The sequence below is a fragment of the Onychomys torridus genome, chromosome 5, assembly GCF_903995425.1.
Source record: "Onychomys torridus chromosome 5, mOncTor1.1, whole genome shotgun sequence".
Taxonomy (NCBI): Eukaryota; Metazoa; Chordata; class Mammalia; order Rodentia; family Cricetidae; genus Onychomys; species Onychomys torridus.
The window spans coordinates 44,113,648-44,139,680 of NC_050447.1; positions in this window are offsets into that span (position 1 = coordinate 44,113,648).

Consider the following 26,033-nt stretch of genomic DNA (forward strand, 5'->3'; position numbering starts at 1 on the left):
AAGACACTTCATCATTAGGCCACAAACTCTAGGGATCAAAATTCAGCTTCATAACATCCATAAAAGTAAGGAAGTACATTGCTGATCAAGAGAATGCCAAAGGTCACAGGTCAACTGAGCACAAGAAAATCCTGAGTAGGGGTTATCTACATTAACAAAGGTTTCTGAGGTATAAGTGAAAGGGTCTTCCAGACCCAGTGCAGTCTATTGGAAATGCCTATATGAAGTGATGTATTGAGAATACTGCTTCTTTAACTGACAGGGAGAATGTACCAACATTGATGAGTGATGTCTTCCATGGATAACTCAAAGGAAAGTAGAAGTGCTTGGGCACAGTGTCTACCAGTCTGGATTTAAAGTTCTTCAGGCTGCATGTCATCACAATTTTGATTAAATGATGAATGAATGGACAGAAGAATGGCTCTTATATTTAATTGTCTCAAAGTATCAGCTAGACGATATGCTTAGCTATTGGTTGTGTATATAAATAAATTTTCAAGAATCCATTTTCAGAGTTGTTTGAGGGTACATTCATCGATTCAGCAAACCATTTATTTTGTTTTCCATTTCTACTGTATTTAGAACGTGTGCCAAGTCCTGCACTAGGGTAATAAATATGTACTGTGTGGAATGCATGGCACTGTGTGAAATAAAAGTTAAACAAGAGTTGAGGAGATGCTCAATAGTTAAAATGCTTGACACACAAGCATGAGGACCAGATCCCCAGAGCCATAGGCTGTTGGAAACAAGCTGGATAGCCTGTCTAGCTGTATTGGAGAACTCTGTGTTCAATTGAGAAACCCTGCTCCCATGTATAAGGTGAAAAGCCATCAAAGAAGACTCCCAGAGTCATCTCAGGCTGGGGCAGAGCAGAGAAAATGGAGCGAGCATGAAGGAAGGGATAAGTAGGAAAGGCCCCAGGCATATTTATAGAGGTTCAAGAGCAAGGCTATTCAAGGATGATGGGTCTCCTTGTTGAGACAGAATTGATAACACACAGTCTACTCTGTGAGACCAAGGGCCAGGAACATTCTGTTAGTTCTTCCATCTTTACATCTTATACTAGACATGCAATCTACAGGTGGTATGTAGAAATGAAGGGGGTGACTGAATGTGGAGGATACATGTACTCAGATGCACAGAAAACTATCCCATTTGACTGTCTAATTGTCCTGTTAGAAGACCCAGGGACACAGGGGCAATGCCACAAGATGCCACTAAGTATCAAAGCTGGGATATAAACATGATTTCTCTCTCTCTCTCTCTCTCTCTCTCTCTCTCTCTCTCTCTCTCTCTCGTGTGTGTGTGTGTGTGTGTGTGTGTGTGTGTGTGTGTGTGTGTGTTTAGCTCAGGGGCCAACTTATGGGACTCTTTTCTTTCATTCAACCTTGTGAGTCCCAAGAATTGAATTCAGGTCATCAGGCTGAGTGGCAATCATCTATTTACCCACTAAGCCTCTATACTGACCCTGATTCTTCTCCTTTTGAACTTGGGAAATGATGGAGCTTAAAATACAGAGATCAAAACAGAAACTGTGCATCTGCTGCTGTGGCTGGACTTGTGGCAAACATCTGGCCAGCACCATACACAGGGCTTGTTCTGTAGCTCTGTACGGCCAAGGTCAGCCCCACCACGCCTGTCACATCACATTAGCTCAAGTTCAGGAAAATGGCATTTCTTGTCCTAATCATAATTCCTAGAGTTTTCTCTGGCTTTGTAGTGACCTCATTTAGATCAGTTCTGTTCTCAGGGTACAGGAGGTGAACAGTCTAAGGTTCTCCACCTCTTGGTAATTAGTTCTACCTTGCCTTCCCACCTGCGTCTGTGATGACACAAACTGAGATTCACCTGTCAAGGTCTGCAATATTTAGGAAGGTTTCTGGTTTACACACAAACCCTCCCAACTTCACACACTCTTTCAGACCAAGCCTAGCTGTCTTTGACACATCTCAGCTGATGATGAAAGATCCTGTTTTCCAGCAAGGGAGAAGAGGTGATGAAAGCAGCTTGGCTGTGGCTGGGACCCACTCAGATGGCAGCCCGGGATGGAGGAGCAAGTGCAGAGTGAGGAAAAGGCAGCAAGGCTCACAGCCCTCATCCCAGCACCATCAGCTCCACTTGGTGACTCACACCATGCCACCCAGTCATCCCAGCATCTATGACAACTCAGGACAGAAACTGATGTATTTTGCCTGGCTGCTGAAACATGGAAGACAGGCGACCCAAAATTGTACACCTGAGCCTAGACACATCTACTTGAATGTCACCCTTTTTCACAGTGAGAAGCCTTTGAAATTTAGTTTTATTTAGTCATTACCACTTTGAGGAGAAAAATAACTCAAAGTAATCCAGTTGGGACACCAGGGTAGACCCAGTCATCAAAGCATGACAGCTTGGCCTGAGGGGAGGATTTGGAGCAGTTCTTCTCAGAATTTAATGGATGCATTGGAACTGTGGAACTAGCCCACGGGAAATGCTCTCAGCCCAGGCCCTTGAGTTTCTGTCACCAGCCAGCAGAAATAAAGATATTCCAAAGTGCTACCCATGTCTCACCATCAGACTTTCCAGAGTGGACTCCAAAGACAGGAATTTCCTGAGGAATCACACGCTAGAAGGAGGGAAAGGATCCAGCAAGATAGGGAACTTCTCTCACAGAAAGAGATTACTCAAAGTTCCAACAATTTATCAGACCACGTTACAGGATGAGACTGAACCTCAGGCAATGATAGGCCAATGGTGAGTAGGACCACACCTTGACCATGGCTACTTAGATGTGCATATCCTTGATCCTCTATTTAAACTTTGACCTCGCTTTAGGACCCAAAGACAGATTTGGGGGGGTTAATTGCATCTCCTTGTCCCTTTTCCCAATATGACTCTTTCTCAAAACAAGGAAGACAGAACACAGGAGGCACACACATGAACATGTACACACACACACACACACACACACACACACACACACATACTTTAAAGTGTAAATACTTCTGAAACACTGGGCTTCAAGCTCTTCTCTATAGAGCAAGAGAACAAGAAGAAACACAGGCCTTGGTCCTGAAGTGTTACACATTTGTCCATACTTCTCTTTTGTGTATACATCTCTTCTTCTTTGTAACCACAGATGATTGTCTTTCTGTGCCCCCCACCCCCATGACTAGCTCTACCAATGTTCTGTGAGCCATATTAACCTTTCCAAAGCCCTGGAGTAGAGCCACTGTCTACATTATAGTATAAACTATAAGAAAGTACAATTGACTGATACTTAATATGAGTCTTTACATGTTCAACTTCTTCAGATCACCCACCCTAAGCACCTCTGCCATTGTATTATTCAGGTGACATTTGCTGTTGAGTTTTGGTGGAGAACCTTCACCAAATTAGTAAAGGCTCCTGTGCTTCCTTCACATTTGAGACTAATAAATGGGGGTTTTATCACAAAAGTTACACAACATGAAAAATTTAAATGACCTGACACACAGAAAAAAAGTGTGGTTCTGCTGATAGTTACCAAGAACTTCATATTAGCTGTCTAGAGAAGTATTTTCCAGGTGTGGCTGGAGAGCTGTGTGCATTAATCCAGCTAGGATCTCCTTTCCAGTTTCTGTGTCATGAAAGGCTCTCTTACAGGGAAGGGTTCATGTGGACTGGCATTGGAATGTCTGCCACTTTCTGGTGATGGAGAAGAAGCCTTGTTATTCATAGACAGCCTTGCCCCAAGTAACCCTCAAGCCTTAAAGATCAGGCAATGTCTCTCTGTCCCTCATCCCACAGTTACCCTAATCTTTTATTTGTGTGTATGTCTTGGTTTGTCCCTGCATGTTCATGCAGTGCCAAGAAAGAGGTGAGCTGTGACTTCTCCCTACTCCCACAACTGCAGTGAGAAAATACTTCCCTCCCTCTAGGAAAGTAACTAGGAGTATTTTTTCTCCATACCAAATACTATGCACAGTGTAGACTTATAAAGTCTACTCCAGTCACCCTTTCTATTGTTTTTTCCAGCTACAGGGGCTGGGTTGGCTATCCCAGATCTGCTCCACACATGTTGGTGTTGGGTGTGAACTAGGCAGCCACAAGCAAAGCAAAATCATTGCTTCTGTGGATTCCCATGCTCTTCTTGCTACTGTCCTAACCTGCCTCTCCCTTTGGTTAGGCTTTCAAGCTGTCAAGCTTGGCCCTGGCATAACTGGGAACCAGAGCCGGTTGAACAGAATGGCAAGGGCAACATTCCTAATCTGGTGAAAAGAACTCAGTGTCCTGGATTCAGACACAAACCATGTATTTCCTGTATGACATCTAAAAGGTGGGTTCATCTCTCTAGCGTTCATTGTGTGAATTGAAGGCTGGAGCTTTGCTCTGTGTATGCAGTGAGACGATATCCGAGACCTTGGCCAAAGCCTGGCTCACACCAGGACCTCAGGAATGGTTGTCTTCAGTTGTATACCTACTGCTGAGCTTACCAAGCTCCCACAGATGGTTCCAAACTCATGGTCACAGAGATGGTCTTGTTAAACTCAGTGGGTCACAAAACAAAAAGACATGTGGTGGTTTGAGTGAGAAATCTCCCTCACAGACTCATACATTGACTACTTAGTCCTGGGTTGGTGGCATTGTTTGGGAAGGTTGTAGAACCTTCAGGAGGTGCAAGCCTTGCTGGAGGAAGCACATCACTGGGGGTGGGTAGTGACTGTTTATAGCCCCACTCCACTTCCAATTGGCTCTCTCTGCTTCCTTTGGGTGGATGGAGATGTGATCTCTCAGCTTCCTGTTACCACTGCCTGCTATCATACCTCCCCTGCCATTATGGGCTCACCATCTAGAACTATATGAGCCTAAGCAAACTCTTCTTTCTATGCATTGCCATAGATATGGTATTTTATCACAGCAACTAAAAGCACCCGATGTGAATGTGAAAGACATCTGGGGGAGGATGGCAAGTGAGAGCAGTTTATAATTTTATTTGGTGTGTGTCTCTCTGTCTGTTTGTCTGTCTGTCTGTGTCTGTGTGTATGTATGCCACATGTGTACAGTTTCCCTCAGAGGCCAGAAGAGGATGTAAAAATCCACTAAAACTGGAGTTATGGTGGTAGTGATCCATCTGCTGTGAGTACTGGGAACTGAACTCCAGTCCTCTGCAAAAGCAGCAAGTGTTTTTAACTTCTGAGCCCTTTCTCCAGCCCCCAGAATTTAATTAATAATAATAAGATGAAAGAATAAGCAATGCTTTCTTTAAAAGGGACTAATTGTTTCATCTGATTGGCTGTAAGAGGTCTCCCTGGTCTGGTAGCTGTAAGGGGGAGCTTAATAGGCCGTACGTGTCTTCTAAGCCTTAGACAGACACATAAGCAAACATCAGTTTGTCAGGAATAAAGGAAAAGGGGAGGGAAGTACTATATGATGTGGCATTTTCTTACCTTTCCAGATATGACCCTACTTTCTGCATCAACCCAGAAGCATTTTATTTCTTACTAGATTAACTCTAAAGCATGTGCCCTGGGCAATCAAGATATGGCTAATCATTTTAGCAATAATCCTTGAAAAATTAGTCATTTTTGGAGATGGCCAAGCATTTGGTAGCAATAGCCTGCATCAACTTTATTAACTGCAAAGGCAAAGATGATTGTTTTAGCAAATTGCCATGGACTGGAAAATTTGGACCACAGAGGTGTGGTGACTATCTGGAGTCTCTGAGACATCCTTTTATGGCCATAAAAAATGTTACTGCATAGGTGAGAAAAGCCATTCAGGTCCCCTTTCTCTCTGATTGGGATGGGAGGAGTATGATTATGGGCAGATACAGATAGGGATTTGTGTGTGGGGTGAAGTAGAAGGTGTGAGAGGCAAGTCCTGCCTTCTGTGCCAAGGAGAATTGGCCAGATTATAAGGCTCAACCTGTGCCTAAAACTACATGGTCTACTAGGGAAATTATTAGATATGTGAAGTAGTTCCATTTTTTGTTTGTTTGTTTGTTTCTAAGAGATAAAAGGCTTATTGAAATCTAATTTAAATGATAATGTAATAAGAAGTGGGCCATTTTAGTGGAAAGTCTTGAGATTGTAGAACTAGCCTTAGGCCTGGATTCATCCAAGAACACTTGGTAAAAGTCAATATTTGGTTATTTACCTAACTAATCCCATCTATATTGGCCCCATGGGCAGGCCATACCAGATTCTCAAGAGATCCAGCAAAGGTAGTAAAACATCCCCCAGTCTCATATGACTCTATTTCTAGCTGGTAGTGATGTTTTTGAAACTTCTAGCATTTAAGGAAATAGGTCGCTAGGGTCATGTCATTGGCCATCTTGTCTCTGGCCTCTTCCTTTCATGAATCCCAGTCCGCAGTGGGTTAATGAGCCTCCTCTGCCACACACTTCCTCCACCGTGTTATTCTTCCCCCAGCCTGTGGAGCCAAATAATATGGACCATAAGCCACAACAAATCTTTCCTTCCTGGAATTGTTCATCAGGTATTTCATTCACAGCCTCACAAAATCATTGAAACAGTCCTACATCTGGAACTTGAGTCCTTTTCCTACCACAAACCAATCATGGTGACTCAGGAAGGCAGAGAATTAACCAACAGGGGCAGAACCACAGGAGGGATGCATCCTGGGACAGAAGTGTAAGAAATACAAGTAGTGAATGAATCTCGTGATAAGGCTAGAGATGCTATACATGGCAAGGGGTCAAACAGGTGACGAAAAGGTTCATTGTGGGCCTAGGGGATGCCAGACCTAATCAGGAAAATCCTTACAGGTGTAAGTTAGCTGTTTGGGGTTAGTTAGTGAAAGCAGGCTCACACCAAGCTAATGAATATTTGGGCTCATTAAATGGTAAGTCCTAAAATAGGATGGCCTTTAGCCTTACTCATGCCAGCAGAATATACTAGCTGGGAAGCATTCTTCAGCAGAGATGGAAATAAATGCTGTTTGTAAAAGACAGTGGGGGAACTCCTTATCCAAGAGATGGGGTCCACCACTGTTGAAACTGGGCAGCCTGAGTTGCTCTATGTCAGGTTCTCCTCAATTTCTTAAACTTGCTGTGGCTCAAGTGGGGCCATGCCCACCATCTGACTTTCCTTTTTGCATGTTTGGTCTGAATTTATTCAATTCTTACAATAGCTTTATAAGATCAGTACTCTATCATCAAAGGTTGTTAATATCAGATGGGGAAACCTTAGAAGTGAGAAGTTGTGGCCCTTGTTCAAAGTCACCTAGCTATTACATGACAAGCCAGGATCAAGACAGGTAGAGCATGCATTGGAGCTTTGGCTCTGTCAGTCATACTGGGACTGCAGCCACAATGCTGTGGCTTTCCTCCCTGGTGAATTTGAGATCTCTTATCTGTCCAATTGGAGAATGGAGATAATAGAACTGTTCTATGCCTATGCTACCTCAAGGACATAAGCGCAGGGCACTGAGCTCGACACCTCGCAGATGATACCCAGAGCTAATGTCCATCTTTTTCAACTGGTCATATCACCTGATATTTGAACTGCACCACTGAGGTAACACTGGTTCTGGTGTCCCCTGAGGACAGAGAGTGATGGGAAGGATGTCACCCTGGAGTGGGGCAGCTTGTAGCAGTACCTTCTCCCTACACCCCCTGTTCCTCCCAAGACAGGGCTAATTTCACTCTGAACTCAGTTCATTTAAGGTTTCCACCCCAGAAAGAAATCCAGGATCTGTGGCAGTGAACTCAGCCACATTTGTTCCCAGCCCAAGAATAAACAGAGAAGCAAGCTCCCTATGCCTCCCAAAGCAAAGCACGCTGCCTGTACTGGGAACAGATGAGTTCTCTCCGTTTGCATTAATCGTGTAACTGTTTGGTCCAATTATTCTCACCACTTCAGCAATCATGGTATGCTTGTTCGAGAAGAAAGAAATAACAACAGCTTATCTCGTTGAGAGCAAAGAACAAACAGTGAAAAATCAGGGTCCGCTCCTAAACGCTGTGCTCTGGCAGCATTGTGCTAAGGAGATGATTCATGTTCTCATAGCAACTCGAGAGTGAGAGAGCAATAGCAAGAGAGAAAGAGAGAGAGAGAGAGAGAGAGAGAGAGAGAGCTTCTGAAAAGGATTCAGTTGCAATAGATACAAATCTTTTCAAAATCAGCTCAAATGGAGATAAAACTATTTTTATCAGCCAACCCAACTCTGGCTGCCCCCTCCCCAATCTTATCTTCTCCTGTGACTCATTTACATAGGTTTAAATAATTCTCTCAAAGAACACATTTCATTAGACTAGGGTAATGGACAAAGCTCTTAACGCTGTTTCATTGCCTGTTGGAAGAACTCCGAGGATTGCTGATGTTTTCAGGGACACACCGAGCCTAGAAACTTGCAAAGGAATAGTGAGACAGCTTTGGGAAGAGCCTGTGAGGATGGAAAGTCCCATTTCCTGGCCATAACAAGCAATCAAAAGTGTCTATGCTATGTCTATGCTAAGGGGTAGCTCTCTATCTTCTCCTCACCTGACCTTTCTCATAGTTGGAACCAGCAGCCAAGGGAAATTATTATGTTTTTCATATTCTTGCTCTTAACCCTGTTTGCAGTCCATTTCCTGTCCTGTTTCTGGAACTCCTAGTTTTTTACTTCCTATGTAGCCTTTGGTTCAACCCTTGGGTAAGCCAACAGATATCTTGGTACCAAGCTGCAGGTCATCTCCAGCTATGTCTGTTATTGTGCCCTGAGAGCAGTATAAGTCTTGATCCAGGCTGATCCCTGTGACTGCAACGTGAGGAAGAGGTTGTCTGTGGTGCTCAAACAGGAAACTGAAGCCAGAACTTCAGTTCCAATAAGTCAACAGTATATGACAGGGCAACAGAGTTTGTGACATCCCCACATCCCTGCTAGCATGGGAGGCTCATGCTCTCTGCCAGCCAGCTAATCTGTCCATGGTTTATGGAATAAACATCTGATGTATTGTTACCTTACCAATAACAGAGAAAAACATTTGGTCTCTTCAGGAATTAGAACCCCAGGAAGAATAAGAAGGTATTGGAAGACAGATGGAAAGCTATGTGAACCAAATCTAGAAGAATCTGTGTAAAGAAAATCAGTTCATCATTAGCCAGAGGATTTTAACAGAGAGCTTTCCCATGGTAATTGCATTAGTGGCTTGTGTGTTGCTATGACTAAAATACCTGACAGGAACAACTTAAAGTCACAACTTTAAAGGTGCAGAACCACCATGCCAGAGGAGACTCCACAGTGTCCATGTAGGCAGAAGTGTGTGGAACCAGGAAGCAGAGTTAGACCAGATCAGAAGTAGGCTGTGACCCTCAAAACCTCACCCCAAGCAGCCTATGTCCCTGGCTTCTAAAAATTCCACAAACTCCTAATACAATGCCACCAGCTAAAAAACACTGTGTAAGTACACAAGACATGGAAAATACCTCATATTCAAATTGTAACAGCCATATGAAACATTCAGCTCAACAAGGTATCAAGCATTTATGGATACACCCCAACTAAGTTTTCTCAGCTAGAAGCGTGGTGGGTGAGGTCATGTCTTTCCAGTTTGGGGTATGGTTTAAAAGCAGATGCAAGAATAAACCCAAAGTCACAATATAATCACAAAAGCAGTAATAGGCATAAATGTGGAGCAAAGATACAACGTGCAAGCATTAATACTGCTGGATGAGAAACTGTGACAAAAGAAGACGTCCTGGGGTTGGGGGTGATGTCTAAGAAATGTTTGGAAGGATGAGGAGGAGTCTGCAAATATACAGTGAGAGTTGAAACAGATCTGTGAGACAAGTCTGTGAGATGTATAAACACCATGGCAGGCTTGGCTGTTTGTCTATGATAAACATTGCTAAAATATGGAACCAGGAAAAGAGATGTAAAAACAAAGCTGGGGAGTTAAGGGTGATTTCAGAGTGTGTATATGTGTGTATGTGTGTGACACACACACATATATATATATATGTATGTATACACACAAACACACACACACACACACACACACACACACACACACACACACACACATTATGGTATTGCCCATGTCATGAGCTTCTGTGGAGATCAAAGGACAACCTCAGCTGTTGGTTCTCACCTTCTGCCTTGCTAAAGACAGGGTCTCTTACTTAATGCTGTGCACACCACACCAACTGGCCCACAAGCTTCTGGGAATTCTCTTGTCTCAGCCTCCTTTCTCCCTGTAGGGGTGCACTGGGATTACATAGGCTCATGATTGCTGATGTATCTGCCTCTTACATGGGCTCTAGGAGCCCTAACTCCAGTCATAGGGCTTGTACTGCAAGCACCTTACCTAATGAGCCATCTAGCCAGCTCTATTTCTTTGCCTCCTGGGTAGGTTGCATCACTTTCTAGTGTTGCTAAGAGGATGGAGACACCCCCAAAGACTCCACAGCCAGCAGCTCATTGCCGGGGAAGAGAGACAACATTCTCTTTGTAAGAACAGAGACAGTGTCCCTGACCCTTGTGAAGGTCCTCCCTGCACATAGTGCTTTATTTGCACCCCAGAATCCCGACAGCCCTGTGATCCATGCCCCTCCAATACAAGATCAGGGTGGCGGGGGTCCCTCTTTCCGTCTTCTCTTCTCCCCTCCTCCCCTTCTACACAGCCTTGGCCAAGAGCCTGCACCTGCATTGGCCCCCACTGAAAATGGAGGAAAGACTTCCGCTCACAAACGATTCCCTCGCCACAAGCTTCCTTGGCTGGCTGCCCCAAGGCTTTGGTGTCCAAGGGCTCTGTCCTGGGATAGCATGCAGTGTGGACTTGCCCTCATGGGCTGAAAATTGTTCTCTGTCTTGAGCCACAGCTTGGCCCGGAGCTGGCTTCCCTCCAAGGCCAGCATGGACGCTGGCACTGGACAAAGAAGGAAGATTGGGGAGGCCATGCTTCCTCCACCGTCAGAACACATTCAGGGCCCGTTCCAGTGTGGGGCCACTGGAGGCAATTGAATATCACCCTGCATTTTGACACCGACTGCCTTTGCCTCAGTTTCCCTGTGTGACTAATGAGGTAACTGCAGCACTAAAAATATTGAGGGTCTTTAGAAGAAAGGATAAAAACTGCTCATTCATTTCACAAGTATTTATGGAGTGCCTATAATGACCTTGAGATATTTCTCTTGGAGTTTACTCAGGTTAAGATTATAAAAGTAGTAAGAGCTTTCCCAGGGGAAAACAAAGAAAGCAATAACAATTTCAAAAGCACTGCACATAAATTGATAAGCACAGAGGCTGGCACTTAGCCAGAGCACAACTAGCTGTGATTAGTTGAACATCTACTACCCCATGGCCCTGCCATAGAGCTCTCCATTTATCCTCTCCTCCACCTTTGCAGTATCAGTAAGCAGTTCACATTCTGACTGTTTAATAAATGAGGATTGTAGACTCAGAAAATGCAAGCAGGCTTGGCTTCAGGTAACTAGTGAATAAGAGAGTCAAGTGTGGACCGCAAGCTTAAGGGATTGAGCCAGGCTTTTAAATGGCATATCTGTGACTATTGAACTGTACATTATGGGCTATTCTGAATGAGTTGGGACCAGGAAGGGACGTGTGTGTGTGTGTGTGTGTGTGTGTGTGTGTGTGTGTGTGTGTGTGTGTAGTGTGTATTGTCTGGAAATACTAATAGTTAAGACCTGTCAGGGGGAAGGGAGAAAAGGCAGATCCCTCCCATCCCTAACTCTGAATCCCCCCAATGTTGGGATTCACATAGTGAGTTAGAAGAGAGACTATGCAGAGCATTGTGAACCAGGCTCAGCCAGCAGGGTGCACCAAGAACCAAGTCTGGATCCTGGAAGGAACCAAGGCCAAGAGACTGGTTGGGGTTGCTAGGTTATGGAGTACTGGCAGAGCGGGGAGCCTCGTGATACAGAGAGAATGTACCAGTGGGCTCCTTGGTTATGGCTAAAATCCCAAGTCGATGACTGTTGGGTCTTGGCACCGGCAGCCCTGACTATGTAAAGCTGTTATCGCCGTGTTTGCGTTTATTAAAGCCTGTAATTATTATCCTGACTCACGGAGCGCGTGTGCGTCCTCTAAGCCCGGGTCCGCGCTTCCTCCTAAGTCACATTTGATCAGACTGAAAGGGGGCCAAGCTTCTCTGGCTAATATTGACGTTGGCAGCAGGCCAGCTGTCCGGGGTGAGAGGAGCTGAAAAGCCTGTTCTCCTTCTCACTCTGTTTTGTTGGGCTTTTTAAAACTTAACTGTTTTGGATCACCCCGCAGTGAAAACTGCATCCAGACCCTGCCGCCCTCTCTTGCCTCTTCTTACCAGCCTCACTCCAGTGTTTCATTTTAGGTGATTTTTATTTTCTAAAATTAGTTCCCTTACTCCAGATTTGCTCCTCAATTAGACTGAAAATTCAGAGTAAAAAAACAAACAAACAAACAAACTTATTTCTTCCCATTCTTTTTGCCTTTCCCCCTACAAAGTTTGAGATTGTTGTCCTAAATGGGTAAAACATACACAAAGCAAAAGAATTCAATAAAATAAAAAAGAGTAAGGAAATAATTATTGAAAAAATGGGGGTGGGGGGTAAGAGAATAATCCCAGCACACAAGCTGAGCGTGGGCCATTTTCTGATGGCTTAGGCAATGCTTGTCCCTTTGTCCTTGTGGTGTGTCCACATTGCTGATTACACATCATTAACAACAGTCATCAGAGTGTGACATCATGGGGTAATGTCTCCCTGACAACAGGCATCCTGATTCTTCTAAGACATCAGCTCCTTGGGTGGCCCTCATGGCTTTTGCCTCTCTTGTCCTCAGGTCACTTGTCCCCAGCAGTACCCTTCTAAGATTCAACATCCACCTCACAAGCCATGGCCATCCCTGTGTGTGTGCGTGTGCGTGTGCGTGTGTGCGTGTGTGTGTGTGTGTGTGTGTGTGTGTGTGTGTAGGTCAGGGAACAACTTCAAGTGTCAGTCTTTGGCTTCTGGAGAGATTGCCTGCTAGCTTCTCCAAACCCTCTAGTCTCTGCCTCCTATCCCAACACAGAAGACCTGGGATTACAGGTGTGCACTATCACATCAAGCTGTATGTGGTTGCTGAAATCAAACCCAGGTCCTTATGCTTGCCCAACAAGCAGTTTATCCAGTTTATCTTCAGCCCTGTCAATATCTTTTATCCATATTTTCTTGGTACCATCCTCAGTGTGCACCACTGTGACCTGGTGTCCATTCTCACCTCTGTGCCTCCTAATCCATTTCTGCCATAGAACCATTTCTGACCACAGCAGCCTCTTCTTTATGAGCCTTGAGTGAGCCCTCCATTCCCCCAAATAGAAAGTCCAAACTAAACTCAAGGCTATTTATTCTCTTACTGATCTGTTTTTACTTTATTTATTTATGCATTCATTCATTTGTTACAGTATTTATTTGCAGAGTCTTTCTGTATAGCCTAGAAGGTGTCCATCAAAAGACGAGTGGACAAAGAAAATGCAGCACCTATGTACAATGGAATCACGAGCAATGCTAAAGAATTAATTCATAATATTTGGAGAAAAATGCAATCAACTGGAAACATCAGGTTAAGTGAAATAAGCCAGAACCAACAACAACAAAAACACATGTTTTCTCTTTTACAGAAGTTAGATTTAAAAGTGTGTATGTATATTTGCATATGTATGAAAAATAAAGAGTGGGAAGGAAGGAAAGAAGGAAGGAAGGAAGGGAGGAAGGAAGGAAGGAAGGAAGGAAGGAAGGAAGGAGGGAGGGAAGGAAGGGAGGGAGGGAGAGAGACAGAGAAAATGAGTGGCCATTTCAAATAGCTGTCCTGACAGAGGGTGCCAGAGCCCTGGATGCCAGAGCCCTGGATGAAGGCCAAGTCTGCACCACCCTCGGGTCTCACATTCACCACTGTTCAATGCAATTATCAACTTGCCTGATCCCTTCCCTCTGGAAAGGGCTCATCATAGCATCACTTGCTTTTTATGAAATCTCACTCAGTACTCTGCACTCATTCCTCCTTGCAACTTCTCTTTTGTGTTTATTCAGAAAGCCCGCAGGAGGGACAGGAAGTACTTCTTGTGTTACTTGTTTTTGTTGAAACTTGCCATGGTCCAGGGTCCCCCACATCCAGTCCAGCAGGTGCATAATAAGCATGAAGTTGAATGAGTGCACAAGAAACACACGGGAGAAAAGATTCAGCTCAAGGAAACCATTTTGGAGGACTGTCAACCACTAGCCTCCTTTAGGCAAATACTTCAACGTTGAAGGTTGTGAGTCAAGAAGAGGAGAGAAGGACTAGAATGTGTTCTGATTTCTTCCTCAAACGCCTCCCCAACACAGCCTGACGCAGCTCAGCTTCATCCTCTTCTACTTTCCAGCCTCCTTACGTGTCTTCTTTTATGTCTTTCCATGAACTGTGACAGAACACTGGGAAATCCCCTAACCACAGCCCCTCATAGTTTCCCGAGAGGTACTTAGCAATTAAAATAATTTTTTCATTCATTTGTTTCAAATTTTTTGTGTGTTTGATTGGTTGGTTGATATTTTTTGTTTTCTTTTGTTTGTTTGTTGCATGGATGGCTAGGATCTTTTTGGACAGGATCTCATGTAGCCCAGGCTAGCCTCAAGCTTACATACAGCTTAAGATGACCTTAAACTTCTGATCCTCTTGCCTCCCCACTCCAGAGTGCTAGGCTGACTTAAATGTACCACCATGCTCGGATTCTGAAATGATTAACCCTGAACCTAGGGATCTATGTCTGCTAGACAAACACTCTTTAACAACCGAGCTACGTCCACAGCTCTGTGTTTTCTTCGGCTTTTTCAGATAGGATCTCATCAGACTGAATCTCCAACTTGTTGCAGTGACCCCCTTACCTTTACCTTCTGTATGCTGGAACTGAAGACATTTACTGTAACACCCAGCTTCCTCAACAAGTATTGAATTGAATCTTTTACATAGCAGAGTTATGGCTAGAAGTTGTTTGAAATGATAACCCACAGGCAATACAGCTTCCCTCAAAACAATATAGGCTTCAAGAGGAGACTCGGGGCTCAGTGTAATTTTGTAAAGGACATTCACCCTTCAATGTTTATCCTCACATTGAAGTTACCAGCATTTTTTAAAGATTTATTTTATTTTTAATTATATCTCCCTCACCCAGTGTATGAGTTGTGTGTGTGTGTGTGTGTGTGTGTGTGTGTGTGTGTGTTCATGAGAACAGTGCCTATGGATGCCAGATGAGGGCATCTGGTAGGTCAAGTTATAGGCAGTTGTAAGTTACCCAGCATGGGTGCTGGGAAACAAACTCTGGTCTTCTGCAAGAGCAGCAAGTACTCTAAGCTCCTGAGCCATCTCTCCAGCCCCAAATGTCTATGTTTGCTTGTTTGTGTTTGAGGGGGGATGTTAAGGTGAGCAGTCCTGGAGCTATGATCTCCTTTTACACTTAATAACTCATTGCAAGAAAATCATTGCCTCATTTTACCAGTGAGGTAGTAAAAAAAGAAAGGTTGAAGAAGCCCTGGGTGGGCATCATTTTTCATGAGCTACAACCAAGACTAAATCTTTTTTGGAGGAGAAGAGTCACAGTGATTCCCATTATCTGTCTGTGGTCAGCCATATTGACCAGGAGCAGGCCTATTTGGGGGACATTCTCTAAGCCATTGGAAGCAACTTTAGCTATGCAACTTAGCTATGACAGAGAAGTTCAAAGGTCATCACCATACTATGAGAGCCAATATTCTTCTCCTTTTATTACAAGCACCCCAGTACTCAAAGTAGGGACTGGCCTACCAGCCTGGGTCACACAGTAAAAAAATCTCAAAGTGAACTTATGCCATAAGGTTATGATGTTGGCCAGAGAACTGAGTCATTTTGAAATGAGAAATATGGCCCATGTGGGACTGGGAGGAAAAAGAAAAAGAGGATACATTCCAAAATTGAGGGGAGGCATATTTAAAGCTATGGGCTGACCAACCATCCACATCATCTAAACTACTGTTTTATGTACCCAATTTTAAAAGTTTAATGTAAAAAAGAAATGTAACAAGAAGTAAGAAATCCAGAGAGAGGCCTTTCTTCTCTTCCTGCAAGCTACTTGCCTCAACTCTGAAACCAAAACCCCTGCAGTCAGCACCATCCTCATCCCACTTCGCAATTAGGGATGTACGTTAAACTGGCCTCTGAAGCCAGCTACCCCAAAAGAACTCAAAGCCTAAATGAAAACCAGACGTGTGGCTGAGAGGTTGGCACCAGCCAGGATCTCCATATACAGCAACCGTATAGATTTAAGATGAAAATGAAGAACAGTCATTATAGTTAAATCCATGGTGTGCCTGCCAGCTGTTTATTCAAAAGGAAAGAGAGTGGTGTGGGAATTCTGGAGAGTGCAAAGACTGCCGTGCTGTGCTGTACTTTAAAGATATTTGAACTGCTTGTTTCCTGGTAGGGGAGGGCTGTCAACACATCTTTGATCTCTGGCTAAAGCTGGTGCTTTTCCATGTCTAGGTTGTGGCATCTCAGGATCCATCTGAATCATCTATATTGCTTTTCACATTCAGCTGTCCCCAGCCTCAGTCTTGGTACTTAGGGCCTTAGTTGAAGGTGGGACTTGGGAGTGCAGCTGTTTGCCTTCTCTGCTGCTGTTTGCACAATCTGTCATGGGTTGGAAATAATCATGTTGCCAGCTTTGGTCTTTGGGTCTCTGATGCTACCTGTGTGTTTAGAGGGTCTCCCTACTGCAAACCCTTTTAGATTTTCAGGGGACGGGTTCCTTTTTCCTCAACTATCCTTTCAAGTTGACCTCCTTCCTTCAGAGGTTCTCTCATGCCCACTCTATTTCTTCCATGTCTCACTGTGTGGAATTGCTAGTTGTTCTCCTTACACAAACCAAAGATCAGTGCTTTGATCCACTGGAAAATATACACTGCGAAGGTTGAAACTTGTCATCTTACGGCACTATGTGCTGTGGGCCATCAACAACTAAATTCAAGAAAGTATGAATGTATAACAAGAATGTGGAGTGAACTTTGTTTTAGGAAGCAAGATAGCTTTGGACAGTGAAAGAACCCTGAGAATTCTGGGGTAGATCCAAATGGAAGAAAGTATCTAAGCCATGAGATCCTACTGTTAACAAATGTAGGGTTCTAGAACAGATGCCATGTCATCTCCCTTCCCTCCTCTTGTTGTGTCAGGAGTTTATCTCCTGATCACGTCAAGTTGACAACACTGACCATCATTGGAACACCAGAGGACAGGTCTCAGTCCTCTATTCCCAGAGATGGATTCCAGTGACTTAGGGTGGTATTATGCTTTGGATCTGAGATGTTCTCCATGGGCTCATGTTTTAGTTGCTTCATTCATAGTTGCTGTCACCACATTGGGTCATCAGATGTGCATCTTTGAGGTACACTTTTTCTAGCATTTCCCCACAGATCCTTATTTTCTGGCTACATGCTGATGTGAACTGTCCTAGCCTGCCATGTTCTTCCTGCCAAGATGACTGGGTGGACTGAACGCCCCTGGAACCAAGAGCCAAAGTAAAGACTCTCTCCTTCCAAGTTGTTCTGTATGGTGACTCCTTTATTTGTTTGTTTTTACATCCAGACCAAAGTTTCCCCTCCCTTCTCTCCTCCCACTTCCCTCCTCCACATCCTCTTCTTTCATCCACTCGTGCCCCTCTGTTTCTCCTCAGAAAATGGCAGGCTTCCCATGAACATCAGCCAGCCATGGCATTTCAAGCTGAAGTGATACCAGGCTTCTCCTCTCCTGTTGAGACTGGATGAGGCTACCCAGTAGGAGAAAAGGTCCCAAAAAGCAGGTAGCAGAGTCAGAGACAGCCTCTGCTTCCACCATCAGGAGTCTCATAAGAAGATCAAGCTATATGTTCTGTAACATATATGCAGAGGGCCCAGATCAGTCCCACTCAGGCTCCCTAGTTATTGGCTCAGTCTGTAGGTGGATCTTAAGCATCATCCCTGTGTCGGTAAGACAGTTCAGGAGAGAAGCAAATGGGGTATCACCCCTCAAAGCTGGACTAACAATCAAGGGAGTACCTGAGTGCTGGGGAGGGATATAAATTCCCAGGGTACATTCCAGGCCAACAGGTCACAGGTAAGTGGCTTATGTGCCTAAGACTCCTAGAGAATTTCTCTCAAAGGTAAACAAGCGAATGTGTTGTGTATCTAGCATCCTAAATCTCAGACATAGACTACTTTCAGCTGGGCATGTCACAGTAGGATGGCTAAAGAAACACGAGTTTCTCTCTGATAAAACGAAACCTCATCTATGGAGGCACTGGCTTGCCCAGTTGCATGTACATCTTCCTTCCTGGTGGGGTTTTGATGCTAATTCATCCTGTGAGCTTCTTTTACACTACAGTTCCCATGACTGCCAAAACCAGAGGGAGTTTCTCACTTTGGGCAATAAGGGTTGGAGCCTTGGCCTGGCTACTACTGGCTGGCTATGAAAACTTAAGCAAGTCACTCTCCCTGGTTTTCATGTTTCCCATAAATGAAAAGGAACAATAGTCCTTGGACAGCCCATCCTACAGGGCCACTCTGAGGATCAGATCAGATAATTTACATAAGTGAAGGGAGGTGTAATTATCATGTGGCGTTCCTATGACTCAGGGCACTCTGAGCTCATAGAAGCTTAGCTAGGGGAGGATGGAAAGGTATGGGTGTGTGAAACCTCAGAATCATATCAGGACACAGTCCATGGAAAATGCAGTTCCAGGAGAAAGCTGTTCTTTCCCACCAAACTTACAGGATTCCCGCTCTTTCCACAGAGGCCCACATAACTCAAATACTTTATTTGCCTTCACTGCTAAAGAGCTTGACATTAAATTTGGTGGTTCACGACCATCACTAGCTCTTCCCATTTTTCTCTAGAAAATTATCTAAAACATTTTCCAAAGTAGACTAAGACTCAATCAGTGGCAGAAAAAAACCATGACAAACATATGCCCTGTGGCTTTAAACATATAGAACATTTAGTCACTGTCATTTGTTTAGACAACTGCTGTTCAATAAAAAAAAATATAGTGCTTGCAAACTTTTTAAGTAATTATAATTTTGTAGTAGCCACAATAAAGTTTAAAAAGTAACACCTGTTTCAATATATTTCAACCAATATTGCTAAAATGTAATTGCTTCAAAATGTAATCACTATTAAAAATATTGAGATAGTTCACATTATTTATTGATAACAAGACATTAAGGCTTGGTGTATATTTTTCCTTTTTAAAGACTGATTTTTATTTGTAATTGTGCATGTGTGTCTGAGGGTAGGTATGTGCATGTGAATGTAGTGACTATTAAGGCCAGAAGAGGACACCAGATCCCCCAAAACTAGATTATAGGCAGTTTTGAAACACTGATGTGGGTATGGGGAAACACGCTCAGATCCTTTGAGCCAGCTCTCCACTATCTCTTGCATTTAGGATTCTCTTCACATGGCCATGTTTCCAGTGTTGTCTGTGGACACATGGCTAATACTGGCCATACTGCATGTCCCAGACTTATATAATGTTTGGAGGGAGAGCCTCAGTAATGTCTACCGTTTATTGCAGGCACACATCATGCTTTATAAGCATTGCTAATTACCTTAAGAACACTTTGAACTCAGAACTACCATCTTTCATTTGTAGATGAGAAAACGGCAATTCAGAGAAATGAGATCATTGGTCCCAAAATTGAAAAGCATAGGTGAAATCCAAACTCAGAACCAGCCATGCACATTCCACACAGTGCTCTATTGTGTTGGCACGAGTGAATCATTAAGAGAGGGGTAACTCCCACCCTACTATGTAGCTGCATGGAGTCTAGCACCCTGTCTGAACTCAAAAGTCATCTCCTGTAGAGACCCTCTGGAAGATGCGAGCACAACCTCCACCCATCACAAATCAGGCATCTCTCCACCAAGCCACTGCCTCCAAGCCGAACAAGCTCAGATGAGAAGTTTGGAAGAAGCAATTATGATTTTATTGCACCCGCTGTGCTGACGATTAATGCTGAGTGCGGGTGGAAAATGCACCCTCTCATTTGCTAACACGCACTATAATTATGTATGCCTCTCCAGGTACTATAATTTAGAACTTAAAAAAGCCCCATTCCGAACAAGTGGTGCTGCACTGTAAAACATTACAGATGTGTTATCATATAAACGAGATAGCCGTGACACGATCGCGAGATAATAAATCCCCAACTTAGATTCGGAGACAAGATATGTCAAAAGCAAATCCACACTGCCACTTAATCTTCCCCATAAACTGTTTATTTTTTCTGAGTCCTACAATAATACACGTCAGACTGCTTTGATGGTTTCCAGATTAATGTATTTCCCCCCTTCAGGTCATCACACGAGTACTCATTTCATAAAATTAACTCTGCTAGTTGCAAGGTGGAAACGGGCTGCAAAACATAACTGTTTGCACCAAATGGGGAGCTGGCAAGATGGAATTAATAAATAAATCTGATATCCCCCCATTTCCGGGGAAGGCTAGAAATGTCATTGTATATCACTTCTTGATTTCCTTAGCTCCTGTTGGGCACAGTGAGCCCCACAATTACGGGTGTACAGGCTGGAGGATGCGCTACTACTCAAAGCCATTTGTTTGATGTCTGACGGATTCCACTCCCTTCCCATAATGCCTCTGGGGTGGAGTTGGTCCTCATCAGCCCACACCCTAATTAAAAAGAACAGCACCTGCAATCACAAAAGGTCTCTCCAGAACAGCTTTGCTCAGCTCTCCCCAAAGTGAAAGCCACCACCCACAGAGCAAGCTCATTCACACCTATGTGAGCCCTTCTAGCGCCAGGGGAGACATCTGCCCAGTGCCGGCCACACCCTGCACAAAAAAGCCCAATTCCCAAATTGGAGCACTCTCTCTAAACTACCCTATAAGCCAAATAATTTTATATGCAGCCACACCAGGACCATGCCAGCCTGGGGAAACTATTTGAGAGTTTGGGAATACATTACTATTAACCCCTAGTTTCCCAACTTTGTAGACCAGAGGCCCACAAACTTTTTTTTTATTTTCTGTAAAAGACAGACAGCAAAAAGTGTTAGATTTTGAAGGCCACCCACATCCCTGACTCCAAGATCCAACTCTGCCACTGTAGGACTCTGAAAGCATACAGAGACAACACACATATGGTCAAGCATGACTGTGTTCTGAAGAAACTTATTTATTTATATTTATTTTGTTATTTATCAGTTTGAATGCCTTATAATTTTTCATTACAGGTCACTAAATATCTTTGCATGAACCTCAAATGCTGCTCTTTTGGCTTTTTTTCCTAATGCTTTAAATATAAACATTATTCTTAGTTTGTGAGCTGAAAACAAGAAGAAAACAGATTTAGTCTCAGGGCTGTTGTTAGCTCCATCCTGGCAACAGGGACCAGGGGTTATTTGCCTGTCACAGAGTCTGTTCCAATACCAAGATCCAAAGATGTCTGTTCACTCAGAACTGCTCCCAGAAATGCACAATGAATATCAAGTGTTGCTTCTTTTCTGTGCAACTCTCAATCATGTGACTAAACTTCTCAGAACAATGAGCAAGTCCCAAGACCCCAGATTCACTTGTCTCCGTAAGGCAGAAGTGTCTAGAGTCACAGGAGAAGCTTCTAGAACTAACAAACAAGGCATTGGCCAGGACAGGGCTGGCAAGAGGCAATGATGCTAAGCCTTTTTAAGTGGCACTTTCTCTCACAATGTCCTAACAGAGCCTGAGTCTTCCTCAATGTGCTATTCTACACACACACACACACACACACACACACACACACACACACACACACAGGGGTTGGCAGGAGCATAGCATCAGTATGATTAAGTATCCTAAAAGAACCAGGGTGCCACTATATGCATTTGGGTCTTTTTCCTCTAATAAGGGAGAGCAGAGTCCTTGGCTAAGGACACCTGCTTAGTTTGATGCAGGTGTTTGTTCTTTGTGGAAGGAGCTGGGACTAAAAGTGTTAGTCACAACTGGAAACAGGGCAGGGATGTGAGCTGTTTGTTCCCTGTTTTGATACTGCAGGACTCCAGACCTTCCTGCCCAGGGAGGTACCACTGGCTGTGTGTGAGACTGCAAATACACCCAGACCCCGTGGAAGAAGCTCGCCTTCCAGAGCCTCCAGCAGCAATCAAGACTACGGTGCCCTAGCTGGCTTCTCTTGACCCCATACCCACCTCCCAGGGGTCAGAAGACTTCCTCTTTTCCCTTGTGCCAGAGAAGAGACACTCCTGGTCGCTGATTGTAAAAGCATTCTTTTCTCAGAGCTTGGAACCAACGATGCTGAGCATGATGCCCCAACCTATGTTTAAATCACCTGTGGGGCATTCCATGTCAACCAGGCCATGGCTCTCACAGAAACTTCAGGAGTTGAACGGGTAAGGTGTTTATATTTCCACTGTAGAAATGCTACTGACAGATCCTACTCAGCTGCTTCCCTGAAGAGAGAGGGACCACCTTAGCTCCTGGGTCCAGACTTCTCCCTTCTAGAATGCAGGTATTCATAGTCAAATATGAGTGTTCAGGATGGTTACTTGGGAAGAGACCAGCCACTCGAGAGTCTGATTCAATGGGTGGGGGCAGAGCTGTGCATCTTTAATCAGACCCCTCTGGATGCTTAGCCTGTTGGTTCCTAAGCCGCCCTGTGATAAATCACTCTTCCACAGTGATGTCCACCTAGAAGATGGGAGCAAAGCAGTGCTGAGGACCAGAGCATGGTGGTGCCATCCCAGCTTACCCAGGTTGTACAGTGCTTATAATCCCAGCATTTGGGAGTCTGGGGCAGGAGGACTACAGGTTTGAGGCCAGCCTGGGTTGCATATCAAGGAACCACAGGAGACATGTCGAGCACATCCTGAACATTTCAGAAGTTATCAAGCCTTCTACTTTGACCTTTAAGGTGGGTCCTGGCCTCTCTGTCCAGTCTACACCATGTCATAGGCAGTCCTCCTTCTGCAGACTGGACAAAAATCAGCTTTTTGAGATGCAACTTCATCTTGAAACTTTAGGAACTAGAAGTCTTTACTGGGAACAAGCTTGAAGACAGATCCTGTTGTGTGGTCCAGAATCCTACAACTATGGCTCTATCATTCTTCAACTGCATCCTACTTCTTTTAGTATACCATTCATATTTCACATGCATCCCAGTGTTTCATCCACAACATATTCTACAAACACTGGCCCCTGATAACACTTTCTGCTTTTGCTTTGTTTTCCTGGTAAACACATCTGCTGAGTAGGTTCTTAATCATCTTTTAAACCCTAGCCCAGGGAAATCTTAATGGCTGGTATACATTTAATGTGCAGAGGAAAACCAAATAAGTTAGAAACCCTCACCTCTTATTTGAAGCGTTGGGGAATATTAGATAATATACTATGTTGGTGAGAGTGTGTAAAAACATAGAAATTATAACTCTAGATAGTTGATCTTCCAGAGGACCTGGGTTCAATTCCTAGCATCCACCTCATAGCTCAAAACCATCTATAACTCTAGTTCCAGGAGATCTAACACCCTCTTCTGGCTTCCTTGGGCATCAGGCACACATGTGATACACAGACATACTTGCAATTAAAACACCCAAACGCCAAAATTAAAAATAAATCTCAAAAAATGTTGAAGTCATTGGCTGGATAGCAGTCAGAAATGAACCAGGTCAGCACTTAACACTCCAACTCTGCAGGAGACAACCTTTGTCACATACTTAAACCCCATGGCTTGTGCATTGACTCTGGGATGTCCCAAACAGGCTCATGTTTTAGAGGTTAAGTCCAAACAGGGTAGCACTGTTTTGAAGGCTATGCATACTTGTGTCAGGTGGGGAATGGCTGGAAGAGGTGGGTCATTAGAGGTAGGCCTTTGAATATTATAGCTGCCCTGGTTCCTGTCTAGTGTTCTCTGCTCCCTTGTCTTCCCCAGTGGAGGACCCTTCCCCACATGCTCTAGCCATGAGCTCTGCCATGCTATCTCTGACATGATGGGAGGGAATTTCTCAGAAACTCTAAGTCAAAGTTAACCCTTCCTCCTTTAAGCGGCTCCTGTCTGTTATTTTATTAAATCATCAAAACAGGTTTTTGAGGTACCTTGTGAGCCCCAAATCCCCCAGCCCTACTCCAAGAGGACTGGCTATTTGGGTAAGACTTGCCCCTCCTCAAGGGTTCATCATGTCCCTGGGCACACAGGAAGTTGGTGTTGACACACTGAGTGTAACACATGAAATGAAAATATCTGTGCACACTGTAAAGAGCCCTGAGAGGATTTCATCATCTCAGCCCACTCCAAGGACCTGAAAGTTTCTGCTTCTGTGCTGTTCAGGGTATACAAAATGAAAAAGAATAAGGGGCAGGCAAATGTCTATCTGGAAAACACTTTAATCAAAATTCCCAAGAAAAACAATGGAGTTATTAATATAGTCCACATCCCAGACACGACAAGTGACGTCTGTTATTGAAACTAAATGCTTCAGGCTTCTTGGGTGTGTTGGAAAGGCGGCTGGCAGGATGACAGGCATCCGTGCAGATGATGCAGTGTGCCAGGCTGGAGGAACAGATTTCCCCTTTAGCATCCATGCCCTGCCTAGACAGGAGGTATCTCATGGTCCCCTTAATCATGCATCAAGCTGAATGACACTTGAAGTGGTAATAATTCTCCCCACCCGAGCAGCTGTCCGTCTGTATTTTGATGTTTCTACCTAATCAGATTGCCTTTATCCGTAGCAACCAGCAGCTGAATGTCATGCAAGCCATGAGCAGCAGCAGGCCTGCTTGCTGCTAATCCAGAGGGAATGAATCCTTCTCTGTGGAAGAATATATTTGAGAATAATCATATTGGAAAACAATCACTTTATTTCTTAAGTGAAAACAATATTTCTTGATTCTTTAGAGAAATGAGTTTGTATCCATCTTTCCCAGATAACCCTAAATCAAGGAAGGCACATTTCTCTCTTTGGACAACCTGTACCACTTTCTTCCATCTCAACCCACTCTTGATTGTGCTGGTTTATGATAATAACAGCAAAGAAGTCAGCATCTAGATATACAGCAGACCATTTAATTCTGGGGAGGGTTTGGGCAGGGTCAGGCTTAGGGTGTTTTCTCTTTCTTCAAGTATTCCTACAAAGGAGAGTCTTCCTAAATGTGGGGAGCATCTTACAAATTCTCTCTAAATTCTTAAAGGAGTTTAAGGTTTCTGCTCAGACCTTGGAAATGTAGGGTGACCAGAAGGGAAACTTTCCTCCTTTGGATGCTGTCTCACACTTCAGTTTCTTCTTTTGGAACTTCATTCCTTCAGTTTCCAGTTCATTTTGTTGTTGTTTCCTGAATGTCAAGTGCCAGGTCTTCCTTGGAAAGCCAAACACTGAAGTTATTTGTTTGTCATCAGACTCAGGAGAAGAAAGTGACGGATATTTTAGAGTCCCCAAGACAGACTTAGAATACCAGAGGAGGACATGGAGATCTTAGCGTCCCAGGAGAGAAAAGGATGGGATGAAATGTAGAGAAACAGAATACTCCTAGTAGCAGGAGTCAAGGATAATAAATGAGCAGAAGGAACATGCCAAGGTGTCTGGCTAGTAGAATGAGTGACGGTTATAAAATGTGGAGCACCTGCCACTCTAAGTGTGGAGCCCAGCATCAGCAACTGGGGCACCAACACAGCCTTGGCCCACCCCACAGCCCCTGAGTGACAAGCCTCAGCCTTCAATTTGCATCTTAAGGAGACCCTGGGTAAGGCTCTGAGTCAGGCAGCTTAGCCACCTCCCTCTCTTTTTCTTTTTCTTGAGACCCTTCCAAAGATGGCTACATTTTGCTAGTCACTCAGCTGTTTCTGGTTGCTGTGAACGGTCAGAGAGATGCCTTCACTTGCTGAAGCTCACAATGATATTGGAGCGTAACAGGTAATTAGGAAAACAGTCATTTCAGAGGGAAGGTACTGGAACTTTTGTCTCTCCCCCACACTTATGTCCCCCTATAGTTGGCTGGTTCTTTGCCATATGTTGGTTGAGCAATTGTGACTAACAAGGTGGCTTTTGTCTCAAGTAGAATGTGCAGAAGCCCAAGACAGGCATCTTAAAAGGACATCTTGTAGGTAGCT